Genomic DNA, 14055 nt, shown 5'->3' with positions numbered 1-14055 from the left:
ATTTTTGGTAAGGGAGTGAGTAAATAGGGGAGATGACTTTAAGTGCTTGGGTGCCCATGTAAGTTCTTAAGTACCTAAGTGATTAAGTGCCTAAATGCCTAAACATTTCGATTGTGGCGGTTCCTTGAGTAGCCAGTTACCTAAATTGGCGGGTACCTAAGGTTACCAAGTACCTAAAGTGACCAGGTACCCAATGTGACCAGGTGCCCAAAGTGACCAGGTACCCAAAGTGACCAGGTGCCCAAAGTGACCAGGTGCCCAAAGAGACCAGGTACCCAAAGTGACCAAGTACCCAAAGAGACCAGGTACCCAAAGTGACCAGGTACCTAAAGTCGTCAGATACCTAAAGTCGCCAGGTACCTAAAGTCGTCAGGTATCTAAAGTGGTCAAGTGCCTAAACGGCCAGATACCTAAATAGTCAAGCACCTAAGTGGTCAACCACCTAACTAGCCAAATATCTAAGTCTTTTAGTACGTAGGTGTCTGGACATCCTAGTCTACAAGTGTTCACATGTGAAAGTACCCAAGTTTATAGTCACCTACATAACCAAATACCCAAGTACTGAAATACCTCAATTCAATAAACTACCTAATGCAGAAAACTACGTAACCACTTCCACATTGCAATATTTACTGAAGCTATACAGGATGTTCGACAACAGGTGTCAGAAATTTTAAAGGGTGAGTCTAGACGTCAGAACAGGACGAAAACCAAGGATGACAGAGTTGTGTTTAAGGTGCTATCATTTCAGTCTTTTAACTGTTAGGAAAGCTCTTCAAATGCTCGTGAAATGTGTCTGACTTGGCACTTATTCTACTAACTTTGCCGTGTCACGTCTGGCTAGTGAATAATGCAAATAGGTAGTAGAATAAGTTCCAAGTCAGACATATTTCACGTAAATTTTAAGACACTTTCTCAGTAAATAATAACTCAACACACTTTATCATTCTTTATTTCCGCTTTAGCGTATATAATCGCCCTTTAAAATTTCCAACACCTGACCCTTTAGCTTCTTCTGATTCAAAAATCACCTGTCTAAAAAATTAGAGAACAACTCTCACAAACATAGCACTGTAACGACAGCACTTACTCACTTAGAAAGCATAATAAATCACCAGACAAAGTAATCGAGACGCGTGTTCATGACAGATGAACTACACAATTTCACGGTCTTCTTTCATCATTGGCTTTCACGTTGATAACGCCGCGTCGACAATGACAATACGATCGCCTTTTCAGGGCAGGAGGACTAGGTCGCCATTAAACCAGGTTGACAGTTTATCTCGACGGCGCTGAAGTCGTAATCACCTCGATATTCCAATGTCACATTATCAATTCGTATGCAATGATTCAGTCACGACGAGTCACGCGGTCGCGTGAAGCATTTTATGCACGTGCGACCGTAGCTCGTTCGACAAGCTGCGCCGCCAACGCTGATAATATCTCTAGCAGTCGCGAGTACACGTAACAAATTACTCTTCACAATATGTACACCGCTGTAAGTATTATCTGATCGATGTAACCCACACGTTTAATAAAACATAAGACCGCCCCTGTAAAATACCTACTCAAACGCATAAGCGTATTTACGGGTGAAACGTAGCGGCAAACTGACACAGCGTGACGGAAAAACACGTAGCAGGCATTTCCAGGGAATTACATCGCCGTACAAAAGTTCCGTCTCCTCGGGGAAACGGACTGTATCTCGCAACACTTTACAAGACGGTCTTGGATCTATTGCGCCCCATTGTATTACATCCTTCCCTTCGAAGCGGCAGGAATGCTGGAAAGTTAATTCGAAACTTTCACCGTTTAACGGAGGATAGATTCCATTAGCGCTTTCAATTATTGAATCGCATGACACGCCGCGGAACACTCGGAATTTAAAGGCGCCCGATGAACGAATCCCGCGAACAATTACTCGGACAGAGGCAGCGCTCGTCAACCAGATAAATTAAATTAGCTCGTTGCGCGAGTTCCCAGCCTGGAGGAAATTTTTTTCTCGGTCAACCGCAGACTTGGGAACGGGGACGAGAAAAAAGAGCGTTTAACTCGAACGCGGAGGGACGATAGAGGTACAATCCTGGATGAAAATGGAGCCTGGTGTAGCTCCCTCGGAAACAGGCGAAAAGAGAAGATGGCATCAATTTTAATTTACGACCTGACAAGTGCTCCACCGCGGAAACCCGCTTTTTATTGGCCGTCATATTGTTCGCGGAAGATAAACTGGCTTCCGCGCGCGAAACATCCATGCATATCTCTGGGTAATCGCAAGTACGTGCCAGCCGTGCGTGCCGCCCGACAAAAGCCCCAAATCCGCGGGCGAACTATCAAAAAGCTCTCGGTATTTCTCTCTCGACGTGATCGTTGGAAAATTCTTGCGTCCCTTTCGAGAGCCGAGTCAAATCGATAAATGAATTTTCGGCAACAATCCGTGACAACTCGATTTTTTTTTTTCCGATGGACACGTACGATTTTATCAAACGCTTTATATTGTAACGTTGAAATTGTTTGTGTCTGGTAATTACGAAAGTAATTTAATGGAAAAAGTATGAAAATATTCATTCATCGTTGGGAGCTCCGTTAATAAAAATTGAATTCAGGTCGTCGCCGAAGGATTGGTCGAATTTAAACGCTGTCATTATATTCGCCGTGAATAATTTCAAACTGTCGAAATATGGATAACAGGAAATCCGGTCATCCATAAAAAGTTGAAAAATTAGAATGACGCATGACGGTGAGAATTAATATAGCATAATTGTGTTTGTGAAAAATGAATAAATCTGTCTATTTGGTGTGGGTGTATTTTGCTTTAGTAAAATCCTTTCTCTCCGTTTTCATTAATTTCGAATATTGCTTCGATCGTTTGGAGTATTAAAAACAGACTCGCAGAAATTTCCCAAATAGGAAAAAATATATTAAATGAGATACTTTCAATATTATCAATACGCTTGTTTCTATAAAAGCAATTATTTTTATTAAAAGATAAAATATTCTAATATCCTACCCTCCCAGACTTCCACAGTCTTAAAAATTTTACCCTCTAATTTTTCTTCTTTTTCTAAGTGTCTTCTTTTAAATGAAAATTATTAAAAGTCACTATTAAAAGTCATATTTAATAAATCATATTTCGTTCCACTCTTCTGAATATCATCGATAATCTTCCCAGAGTTTCAAACCATTATTTAAATACAAAAAATCAATTTAGTCTCTCCCCAATGAGCACAGCCGACAAAGTAAAAAAAAAAGAAAAAAAACACAGAAAAATGCAGACAGCTTCAATCAGATCCATTGGCGCACGAATAAAGAACAGAATGCATATCTGCAAGCTTAGAGGACTGTATTATACCCGTATTAAACAGATTCTATTAGTAATGGTATCACAGACGAACTGGAGCCGCGCCTTGTTATTTCGTCAGAGTCGCGGTACGCCGCTCGTGAACTCCGTTAACACAGCTCTCACATACTTCCTCCAAGATAATGGAAACTTATAATTAGACGATAATACGTTTACACGGGAAGCCAGTGATGGAATGAAATGGATACGTGTGTAACGTGATTACAGAGAGCCGTGGTTTCACCACCAAGTACGATTAATTCAACGTCTACATGAAATTCCTGGGATCGCTGACGAGTACGAGATTCCACTTTTTTCCTCTATCATCGACATTCGCTGCGTTTCGACACGAAGATTGTCTATAGACTCGATCGAGCTGAACATAGATTAAGACCAGATGAAAAAGAGCGAATGACAACGACGATTCTTGAAGGAACCTAGGGCTTATTCTCGTCGAAGTCAGGCCAACCCAGTGAACAGCAAATTGCGAACAGAAGTGGTTGGAAGTAGAAGAGTTTGGCAGACGTGAAAAAAGTTGGCTCGAATGGAAAAATATCATAGATAAATACATCAGCGCTGACATTACGATGTCATTCTCCAGACAGCCTCAATGAAATTCAATTTTCTTCCCCATGAATCGGCCTGTGATTGGCCGGCCATCCTGGCGCAAGCCAGACAAGTTTTACTCGCCACTTCGTTCGCCGACGTAACCTGATTCGCGACACTCTATGCACGCCATTGATACTTCCTATTGAGCTCCCAGGCTTTCGACTTTTACAATTCGATTCTCGCCGCAAGGTTGGACCCCCGTCCACGTTTTTCCACAGTCTCGATCGGAGAGGAGGGCACCGGACCAAGATTTTGTCCTGTTCCATAACGGAATCAAACAGCCCTATAGGAAAGGCGAAATTTCCTGTGAGTCGAATTCGCTCGGAAAATACGCTATGTGGTGTGGTGAAAATTTCGTGAGGCTGTGGTCTCGACTGATCTCGGAATTTTGTGACAGAGTGGACGAAAATCGAGTAAATAGTCAAGGAGTTCAATTTTTCTTAAATTGTCTCCAGAGAGGCGACGATAATAAATGCATCGTTCGATTAATTTTTTGATCGTTGGAATTAGGATATCGAAAGGGGGTCAAGATCGTCTGGAGTAAGTGTAGAAGGCTGAAGTGATCGTTTCTTAAAATAGGAAAACGATTTTGCATAGAGAATTTTTGTCAGGATGATTGTGGGCATAGGTGATCCGTGGGAGGCTCAAGGCTGATATCTCAAGTGCACCAAACTAAATTTCGTTCGGCCGACCTCGCGATGTCAGTGACTCCTAGTCTGGAGGCAAGGCTTTCGACCTCACCACGTGGTATACATAGGTGAGCGGCCAATGTCAGGCTAAAATTACGGCTGTTCAAATATTTAGACGACCTTCGACTATATGACAGTATACGTTAAAAACCTCGGGGAAATGTACCCAAGGTGCTAAATTAAATCTGTTATGAACTGACATGCCTGTGACTCGAGGACTCGAAATAATTGAGGGGCTTCTTATCTTCATATTTAGTGAAATATTGAATAACTTAAAAGTAAGGTATTCAGGAAATTCCAGTGAGAAGATAATTAAGCAGGCTGCTAAACTGATGGACTGATAGACTCATGAAGTAGTAGAAGAGTAAGGTACAGATATAGTAAAATAGTTGGCTACTTGTTTATATGACTACTTGCCTAGTTTGTTTGTTTAACTATTGGAGTACCTACTTAACAAGCTGACTATTTGACTGCATCACTACTTAATTACTTCAACACTTTACTACTTGACTGCTTAACTATTTGACTGCATCACTACTTAACTACTTCAACACTTTATTACTTGATTGCTTGACTACATAAGTATTAAACTATTCAACTGCTTGACAACTGAGCTATATTACCAGTTGGCTGTTCCATGACTAGACTACTTAAATTTCTAAATTACTACCTTATTTGACTACATAACTATTCAACCCTGAAGATACTCTTCTCGCCTAACTTCTAGACTACTCAAAATTCTTCCTTTCACTACTCCATCGCCAGTTCACTTCATCGTTCTACACTCCCACCAATAAATCATCACCCCAAAAAGACCCGAGTCGTCCTACCCCAACAAAAACCTCGCCAAAATTTCTACCCAATCAGCGGCTCTATCCCCGGGCGATCATCCAGCAGCGAAAGAGTTCAACTCAAGTTATCGTGTAAAGCAGATACGGGCACAGTAAACAGCAGCGTCGCGATAAATCAGCCGCAAAGAAGCCGCGGCTCGTTATCAGTTCCGCGTCCGACGGGCACAGCGTCCTCTGATCCACGGCGAACGAACTTGACCCGGTTAAAGCAGCTGCAGGAATATTTCGTGATGTACCTGTCGGGAGCAGGCAGGTAACTCGAACGGCTGGGCTCACGGCGAAGGTGAGCCCCAGCCCGAAGTGGAAAGGACGCGGCGTTTCGTAGGTGTGAGAGAACCGAGCTGCGCCGCAAGACAAAGAGTAGGTCAAGTTCAGCGGAACGTGGATGGAGTAACAGTCGAGTGACTCTCGCTTTCATATTCCCCGTGGCGTGCTGCTAGCTGGCATATGCACATGCACGCGTGACCGCACACGCGGCAGATCCGCGTGCTTTCCTCTACGATAGAACAGCCCCCCTCGTCTGCAATGGCTCGCCCCTTAGTACATAGGAACACAGAGGTGTCTTTGGTGAATTGTTCTGGAGAGGGGGCTCGAAACAATTCTGGAGAAATTTCAGGGGCAAGGTGAGAGACTGAGTTTATGGAGGTGTTTTTATTTTTGATTTCCTGAGACTGAGAATTTTAAATCCTTTTGTCGAAGATATACTTTGAGGAGTATTGCTGGTTATGATGATGTAACTTTAGTAGGATATTTGATGAATGATAGGTATTTTTTGGAAGCTGAAAATCGTGTGATTTCATGGAACATGATCCCTCGATTTCGTTTACATTGATTATTGGCAAATAGCTGTAAAGGAATATGAATTCCTACTCTGGCTTATTACGAAGTCACAAAGTTCCTCCTCCGGGTTGAGGAATATCTTAACCAGCCATAAATAAGGAGCAGATGATTTATTGAGATAGGAATAAGAGTAGCGATAATTTAACTGTAATGTAATTATAAACAGTCTGGTTTCTAAGTGCACAAACAGCGGATGGAATTTGTAATTAGCTATTAAACAGCACTTAGTAGAGAAATATTTCGTGAAGACGATTTAATTCGAGGGTTATTACTTGTACCTCACTAGGGTTAGATATTTAGTTGTGTAAGGAGTATAAGAAACGATTTCCAATTTTCCCATGGTTGGATAACAAGATCGTATCTACTAATGTTGCATCCGTTCTACACCGACACGCACGTGGACAACTGCTTCTGTCCCCCGATTATCCTGACCACCTGTCACAGTGATTATTCGTAGGTACATAATCCGATTGCCGTTTGTCCGATGATAACAACGTCGTCGTAGAGAACGTATGCAACGCAGGAGACACGATTACGCGACGCAAACTGCTTTAATCGTCACGGTGCTGCCATCAACGTAGAAGCAGGACTTTTCCTTATTTACACGGGGCACAATGCTATCTCGGAAATCTTCTTTAAAAATAATGTATGCGTATCTGGATATTCATCTAAAAGGGTGAAACGTAATTGGATTGCCTTATCTGAGATAGCCCAATCTTGCGAGAACGATACCTACTATGTAGCAAGATTGTACAATAATAACCTTGGGGCTATTTAGAAGAGGAAATATTCTGAAAAGGTGCATTGAAAAATTTATATTTGAGACTCTTAAAACTGATAATTATCGAATCTATTATTCTCAAGGACGTGAATATCCCTAACCAATGTGTCAAGATACTTGAGAGCCACCCCAAAAAACAGTGACAGAACCTTTTTCAATACCATTCATCGGAATTTTCACAAAATGACACTCTTTAAAAATAGGGGTGAGTTGAAGATTGTGAATAATTCTCGATTCTTAGCTTCTGCATATCGTTGCATAATTAAGTCAAAGATTAACTAGCATCCCATAAGAATCTATCAAGAATTCTCCCCTTTCCCTTTGGATAATTAAGATACTCGATCTTATCTACCAAATGACTTCAAAAACAGAAAATCGGAAAAATGGACTTCCCTTGAAGCTTTCATATAATAACCCAAACGACTCACCAATAACAAGTCTAAGCAGTCACACACTGAAGTCAGAAATGAAATCACATTTCACTAAAAAAAAAAGTATCTGTCAGGCGACCTCGACGAGTAGCAAAACCACAACAGCAGCAATTATAATTAGTTCGTATCAGAGCCCTTGGCCCTTGACCGAGCAGCCATCGCTCAGCACGCGTCGCTCAGCACATTAAATCCGAAGGAATCACCTTGAAAATCACATCGGGGCCGCCTAGTGGCTTTGTACTCGCATTATCATTGGGTTTCCGGCGCGAACTGGCAGTCGTATCGATGGTCATGAACGTCGGATATTGAAGCCTCCGAGAGACGGGTGGTGGAAGGCGAGACAAAGAACGAGAGTGAACGACGAGAAAGATGCAATCGTAACAGTCATATAAAGAAGCGCCGATACCGACCAACCTGCGACACTTTTCCATTGTCCTCCGACAGAGTCTCACCAACACCGGAACATGCTCCCACGACCAACTCTTTCCGGCGTTTTGGTACTGGCCGTCGTCGTCCACGCCGCCAGGCATGTGTCCAGCGAATATATCAATTGTGAGTAACAAAAAGCTTGTTACAGTTAGGAATTCAATTCTTATGATAATTGGAGACTATTGGTCAGAGCTGGTAAGGTTGTATCTGAAAAACTTGTGGATCTATATCGTTACAGAAGATAGGACCGCCTGATTTCACATGCACTTTCAGACGTAGTGTTGCCAAGCTAGTTACAACTACTAACTGAATCGACGTATTCCTTATATATGGAAAATTACATTATGTCAAAATGTGTCTGAGATGCAACCTTACCAACTCTGAAAAGTACTGATAATGGTGGACCATGGATTTTGAAGTTGACATGTTTTCAAATAATAAGAATGCTCAAGTTTTCATAGGGAAATTTACGTAGGAGCTATATTCTCCTAGAAATTGAAGATTACTAGAAGCCTAAATAATTAACATCTTTAGGTAATGATTGAAATTAATAAGATTTGGGGGTATAGGTAGCAACGAACAAGATCATTGCAATTTCACTACAGATAGCCTCTATTATTCTTTGAATATCTAATATTAGGCTACTAACAAAAATTGAAGCTGAAACAAGCACTAGTAAGTTCTGTTTCGGGAAATTCGAAATTTCCAATTATTTTTCTAAGTCCTCTTTTCTTTCATCTAAATCCACGAGGAAACTCGCGCTTTTCGATCCTGCCCCCAGCCAGACACTCTCCTATATTGGATTCGAGATAGTACTACAAAAGGTCGCTACTCTAATGGGGAACACTAAATTCGGTTTATTAACTTCCTGTGTTCTATCGTAATCCGCAAGCTTCTATCCTAGGGCTCTCCATTTACTTCCGCTCCCGGTTTAATACTGTGCATCAGTTAAATGGACGACCGACGGAAAACCTTTAGATCTTCCCTATCGTACTCAGAGTCGACGTTATTACGGTTAATCAGTTCACGTGACTGTTTGAATAGAACGCGACCCCCTAATTATTTCAACAAACTTCAACGATATTAATACGGTTATGTTAAAGCGACGAAATATTTTACGAATCGAGTTACATGTCAATCCTTTGCCTCGTTGTTAACGCGTTCTCAGAAATTTAATATTACGTCTATTAATTTAATTTAATATTACATACTATTAATTTGCGTAATTGAAATTTAAATCCTCCGAGAAGGAAAAGAAAGAATCTTTTCACGCTGTTGACAGAAATAAAATAAAATAAAGCCAACAGAAGCGTAACATTAAATTACATATTTCCTTTCAAGATTAATTAATTTATTTTGATAAGGTTATACAGTTAACGAGAAATCGCGAAACGAAGGATGCGGAAATTGAGTGACTAGCGTTAGATAAGTGAGAGTGTTACGTAGGCGGAAGGTAGACACGGGCGAAATAGAAAAGTGGGTGGATAACCTGTCCGAAGGTCGTGAGTTAGCAAGTGTGCGACCTCGACGAGCACGATGACACGAAATTTTGACGGGAACCGGGCCAATGTATCGTGGCCGTGTATCAGCGAGGTTCTTAACCCGACAAAGGTTACGCTAACGCCGCCAGAAATCTAATTAATGTTGACCGGAGAGGCTACAGTTTCGGAATTTCTCGCGACACTGTGTTAGGTTTACGCGTCCGCTGCGTACAGCCACACGACGGTACAAATTAATGGGCAACACGCACAGAAAGGTAATCACGTTAATGGGAATACGTAATTGACGATAAATTAGCGATAAATTAAACGAAAGCACGTTGATTTTCGCTCGATTAAATCGACCGAGCATGGTTACTGATTCGAACGTTAAACGCCGAGTTTAACATCCCTATAGACCACTTCCAGGTTCCTTTGACACGAGTCTTGAAACTAGATGGTAATTAAAGGACTCGTCGTATGATCGATGGCTTCTACGTTTGGCATCTGGATGGCTTGAATCGGGGACTATATTGAGCTGAAAATTGCTTTAACTTGTTCATAAGGATCGCTATCTTATCGGTTTCAAAAATTGACTTTCATTAGTTCATAGTTCTGCAAGGTGAAACAGCTTGTGATAATGAGCTTTTAATATTCCCCTTTGTAACCCATTGCTATGGAAGTTCGAACCTTTTCAGTAACCATACAAAGTTCAAAATTTCTGAAATAGTTTTAGTCTTTGAAAATTAAGCATTGTAATTCCACCAGCATTTAAATATTAAAATTAATATACCTATTAATTTACCGATGGTTATGAATTTCAAAATATATTAAAAGTGACTATATAGCTAATCCATTATTAAAAACCAATAAATTACAAAACGAAACACTGCGTAATTGTAATCCGATAATATAGTCACATATGGAATTGGCTTTTTGCGTTTAAATCGAATTCTTCCTTCTGGATTACATACATAGATGAAATTCGGACGTTCATGACTCGCGTTCTTGAAATACCATCCACTGCGCTGCGGTAATACTATTAGCAAAATATTTCTATTACGATTACGTAAATCATTTTCATAACGAACGGGTTATAATGTCATCTCGCATCGAGGGGCAAGATAAATTAATTATCAAGATAAATTGCCATCGATCTAGACAGCCTCAATTAATCCTTTGCAGTCCCATATCTCATGCGCCGCGACATCCGTGTTTTGTACTACTGAATTTTACGCTCGAACGGTTACGCGAGCCACGACCCCATGGAAATTGCATATGCACGTGGTAAAAACATTCTAAGCGATTAAATGCAGGTTTTGCTGTAACATATTCGCGTCGATTTTTCACAGGATCATTTCCTACGACAGCTTTAATCGTGGCTGTTATTTACCAAGCTTCTGACGTTGATTTCACTCCATAAAACATATTAATTTATTTTTCAATTATTATCCACAATCGCCGAGCAGATACTTCGATATTCACTTAAGCGTTTACACTACAGGATTATATATTCTGATCCCCGCAATATTTCCGAGTAAACAATACTCATCGACATTAACCTGTTGATTGAAGAAAACGAGTTAACTTATTACACAAAAGTTCCTGCATATCGGATAAAGGGAATCCATTTATCAGGAGAATTTAATCCAGGGAAATACAATACTGCCTCATAAATAGGCAAAGTGAATTAAACTTCTTCAATTATCGTTGCTTATAGGACTCAAAACATATTAAAAACGCTTTTACACGAAGAATACCTCAATTAACACATCACTTAGTATCCTCAAGGGCGTAAATTTACCCCAGCTACCGATGTGTCAAGATACTCGAGAACCACCCCGAAAAACAGCTACAGACCCTTTCTCCATACCATTCGTCGGGACACTCGCAAAAACCATAAAACAAAACCCTAATGGAGCACGGTTGCCCATCCCGTCCCTGACGCAATCCAGCAACCGCAAGGGGTTGAAATCAGCGAAGGGAATAAGAAAGGCGAGTCGAAAGGGTTGGCCCTCCCTTTCTTCGCGCGGATCCCTGGTACCTTCGTGGGGTCGTTAAAATAACTCCATCCGCTGCCATCTGCAGTCGGCGAATCCCTACAAAAGACCCAAGAAAGAATCCTCGATCTGTCTGGGCGAGCAGAGAAAAAGGAAACGGGAGAGGAAAAAACACAGAAACCCTAAACGAAACGCGGATAGAAGGGGGGAGAGGGTAAACGAGCGAGGGTAAGTCCGCGGGCGCCGAAGGCATCAGCATATTATCATGACCATGTTCGGTCTGCTTTTGACATATCTATTACGCGTTTCCGAATAGAGGCGACTTCGAATTCTATGCCTGCTCGGCCCCTCCCTCTCCCGCTCCTTTCGAGCCCCCCCACCGCCGATGACAGCGGGGCCGAAGAGAAGAGAAACCGGAGGGCGGAAGTAGAGAAAGGGGCTGGGAGCAGCGTGGGGTCGAAGGGGGGGCCCCAGGGAGCGGGAGGGCACGATGGTGCAGACGTAGAGGTCCAATTAATCAGCCGGGGCGTGAAACGAGAGGGGATTCGGTTGGTGGGCCGAAGAGAGGGAGGGGGGATGTCGCAGGGATTGCGGTGACAGATCCGCCGTATCTATCCCTATCTGCTCGGGGCATTAAATTCGCGCGATGCCAGTACCGGCACCGTCAGCGGCCTCGATCCTCTTGAATCGGTTAACATTCCGCCCCACGCGCTAGCTCAGGTTTCAATTAAACGCGTTTCGTCGATGGTTTTACCTACGACCCTCCCCCCGAAAAGGGCCAAGGATGCTGGCCCTTTTCATCGGACGGTTGGAGCACGCTCCGCTAACGAGGGGCGGTCCATTGCCTAGACCGAAGCTTTTTGGCTGGAATTGGAGCTTAAAATGTTCAAGTCGCTGACTTTTAGGGGATAGGTTTACGGATACATGAGATAAATTTGGACGTCGGTGGTTCGTGGTTATTCGAGCAGTGTTCCTGGCGCAGGGTATTAATGTTCGGAATTATTTCTATGAGTAGTACGTGGGCGAACTATCAGGCAAGTAGTAAGAAACTAATATGTACACATTAAGATATATCTGTGGTTGTAAGGCAAAATTACCTAAGTCACGTGTTCTTGTCTTCGAGATAGCGGCGTTTAACTCTTTGTGGTCTAGCGGTTTCAGCCTGAAACCACATTTTCGTATAGGTACTTGTTATCGTATAGTTAGGTAGCAGACTCAGTTAAACTAAATTTGTGCTGTATCCTACCGTTTTCATATCCTGGGCGACAAAGGATTACAATTTTTTACTTTAATACTGTCTTACAGACTTGTGTCTTTTTGAATCCTTATTTCGAAGTGAAAAAATTCTTTTAATGCTCCCTTCTTTTTTTTGAAACTGTAGATTCTATATTCTGAATCTCACTTAAGGCCCTAACTCGAATTTTTAAAAGAAGTAACATAAGTCATGTTGCCCTAAAGCCACAGATAAGTAACTAGACCAGTCATAAATTTTAGCTACTTGTTAGAAGTATCCTCTCTCGTCCAATAATATCTAATTTTGCATCACGATATTTCTTCCATTTCTGTCTTAAAAATAGAGCTCGTCCCAGTTACAGAACACCCTTCCATATAGATACGAATTTTCATCGTAAATTCAACATAACGAACAAACTTCAAACTAATAATTAGGGAATCAAGCATTCAAGCTTAATTGCCCCAAAACTATAGAGAGACTATTCTACTAATTAGATGAAATATTCTAATAATCTTTAATCTTCAAAGTACCCCACCTCGACAGTTCTTTTTCCCTAATTTCTACATCTCGAATACAATTTGAAAAAAACACCCGATCAGACACCGATCTCCTCTCTCAAAGAGCCGAATTCGTTTAAGCAAGTTTCCAGCATTTCGAAATACGCTTCGCGGCTATTTGTAACATCGGTTTCAGCATGTACTTCGGAAAGGTAACGTTCGCGAAAGGGAATGGACGAAACGAGATTCCGTTCGGCGTTAATGAACATAGTGTTTGCTAAGTGATTATTTCCGATAAAAGTTCAAACGAACTTTCCTGGCACGAGTGCAAGGCCGGTGCTCTTGGCGTACGAGCTCGTTTAATGAAAAAAGAGAGAAACGAGGACGAGGTCCTTTTGGTGGTTGCAACTTTTCCGAGCCCATTTTCCTTGTTCGCCTGCAATTTCCTTTAACCATGAAAGATAAATACTTTTCCTATTCCCGCGGGTCCGTCACAATTAACACGTGCCCCATTCCGTGGCGTATTGCTCCCCTTCAAAGATACGATTATACAGGAAATTTCTCCCCAAATAACTACAACACGCTTCGCCAATGCTCTCTTAACAAAAGAGAACTCAACAAAATCAAAAACTAATTTCACAGGAAATCTCTCTAGCACGCTCTACTTTCCACTCAAAAGTGGCTGTGAATTGGGAATATTCGAACAGAAAAAGAAAAACTCGATTCTAAGGAAGCAAAACGGGAACCCTTTTCTCTCCACTTTGACTTGCCCTACTTTAGCGTCCTTCGCAAGGGAAAAAATTCCAGAATATAAGTACTCACTTTCAACCCTGCTGGCCCTACTTTAAAAATTTGTAGACGTTACGCCCTGTAGTTTCC

The sequence above is a fragment of the Calliopsis andreniformis genome, chromosome 12, assembly GCF_051401765.1.
Source record: "Calliopsis andreniformis isolate RMS-2024a chromosome 12, iyCalAndr_principal, whole genome shotgun sequence".
In the NCBI taxonomy this organism is placed as follows: Eukaryota; Metazoa; Arthropoda; class Insecta; order Hymenoptera; family Andrenidae; genus Calliopsis; species Calliopsis andreniformis.
Note: the sequence above shows the minus strand (reverse complement) of the source record.